We start from the raw sequence: 2,169 nt of genomic DNA, 5'->3' as shown, positions 1-2,169 counted from the left end.
GATTTTGAGACTTTGGGCCTTTCCACGTGAGCAAAAATGTAGCACAGTATTCCCTTCAGGCTCTATGTTTATTTAGACTGGAAAGTAAGGGAAACTTTACTAAGGTCTCACTACACAAGACTCATAGACTACTCACTCCTGGAGGGAAATAGAGCAGAGAAAAACAAAAGGTAACTTCTCACTAGGAGAAATGACAGGAGGCTGACATAACTTGGCAATGTGCTAACAAATAATAGTCATACAAGATTTGTTGAGGCCCTAACTTGCATTTTGCATCTCTGACTTCTAACTCAAGGTATGACTTATAAATAGTCCACTAAATAGGGTGTGTGTGCATATGTATACTCATGCACATGTGTATATTAAGAGATATTAAGACATAAAAGGCCATAGCGAGAGGCAACAAGTGTTTATTTGAGATTAAAAAAAAAAGTTATTTGGGAAGCACTGATTCAGGCAGAAACCCAAATAGTATGATGATAGGTGATTCAAATAATTGCATGAATAAAATAAACTTCTATAGATACAGATAAGTTTGCATAATGATGTTTATTCTAATTTTCAGTTCACAGTTATAACAAACAGTTGTTTGGGACACAATGCTGCTTTAGGTTCAGTCCAAAGGTTATTTTGTCCAGTTTTAGCATCCAGACATTTGAGGAGTTAGATGAGGAAGGCAGGTTCTCTGGAATGACAGCTCAGACTTTATTTTAAAGTGGCTTCTTTTATATTATTTTTTACATTAGCTAAAGAACAACTTCACATATTAGCACCAATAGAAACTCCTTAATTCTGGTAATGTGATTATTTTTCTTCCCTTTCTCCTACAAACTCCTTGCCTTCACCCCATTATTGGAATACTATTTGGGTCTCTGGCCTGAATCAGTGCTTCCCGAGACAGCTGCAATTCTTTGATCTGAAATAAATCCTTTTGCCTCTCACTTTGGCTTTTTATTTTTAAGGTTAATACTACCTAGTGCTCTTCCTAGGCGAGGCCTATCACTTTTCCGTTCCATTGTTAGTCTACAAGTCTGAGGATCCGTCTTCTGGGGTGGCTTCTGGAGAGTTTTAGAAGTTCTTCCAGACCGATGAAGTTTAAAGAGGCCTCCAAGCCATTCCTGTGTACATGGAATAGTTCCCTAAGGTCAGAGGGAGAACAGAAAAGAACACTGAATAGGAACCTGTTATGATGAAATGGTCCTTCTTTATGTCCTCTAGGTAAGTTTCAGGGCAATACGGTCATCAGAATGACTCTTCGGGGCAAGATGTGCCCAGGGGCAAGTTCATCCTTTGTTGTCTAATTTCATGAATGAGTCCCACCCACAAAGCCCGAAGGGCACTTCTCGGCCCTCTGCCCATTTTCCACGGACACTGTTCTGCGGCTTGGTCCCGGGCAGAGCCGGGCGGCCGCGCCCCGCCAGCCCCCGCCAGCCCCCGTGCCCGCCAACCCCCGCGCCCAGCCAGCCCCCGTGCCCCGCCAGCCCCCGCGCCCCGCCAGCCCCCGCACCCCGCCAGCCCCCGCGCCCCGCCCCCCGCCGGCCCCCGCGCCCCGCCGGCCCCCGCGCCCCGCCAGCCCCCGCGCCCCGCCAGCCCCCGCGCCCCGCGCCCCGCCAGCCCCCGTGCTCCACCAGCCCCCGTACCCCGCCAGCCCCCGTGCCCCGCGCCCAGCCAGCCCCCGCGCCCCACCAGCCCCCGTACCCCGCCAGCCCCCGCGCCCCGCCCCCCGCCGGCCCCCACGCCCCGCCAGCCCCGCGCCCCGGCGGCCTCCGCGTCCCGCCGGCCCCCGCGCCCCCGCTCCGCCCCGCCCACGAGCCCGGGCAGCGTTTAGGACTTTCTTCCTTTTAGCCTCTTGCACTACACTCTCGGTTCTACGGCAACACTGCCAAGCAGAGAACCGTCATCCCAGGCTGTCCTCGGGGAGCGCCAGCCTCCCGGCCGACGGTGGCGGCCCAGCGCCAGAGGCGGGCTTCTGCTGCGGAGCCGCAGGCCGTCCGGGCGCGGGGAGGGAGAGGTGAGTTCGAGCAAGTACCGCTCCTGTCGCCTCTGACACGCAGTCACTCAGGGCCATGCAGCGCTCGCCCAGGCGGCCCGGCGCCCGGGGGTGTAGCTCAGTGGTAGAGCGCGTGCTTAGCATGCACGAGGCCCCGGGTTCGATCCCCGGCACCTCCA

At 54.3% G+C, this 2,169-nt stretch overlaps 1 non-coding gene across 1 annotated transcript; it reads left to right on the top strand.

Moving 5' to 3' along the window:
- The first annotated feature begins 2,097 nt into the window (after positions 1-2,097).
- TRNAA-AGC lies at positions 2,098-2,169 on the top strand. Its single transcript has one exon. It is a non-coding gene; the product is annotated as a tRNA-Ala (tRNA).

The sequence above is a fragment of the Molossus molossus genome, unplaced genomic scaffold (assembly GCF_014108415.1).
Source record: "Molossus molossus isolate mMolMol1 unplaced genomic scaffold, mMolMol1.p scaffold_m16_p_8, whole genome shotgun sequence".
Taxonomy (NCBI): Eukaryota; Metazoa; Chordata; class Mammalia; order Chiroptera; family Molossidae; genus Molossus; species Molossus molossus.
Note: the sequence above shows the minus strand (reverse complement) of the source record. Positions and strands in the feature narration are given on the sequence as shown.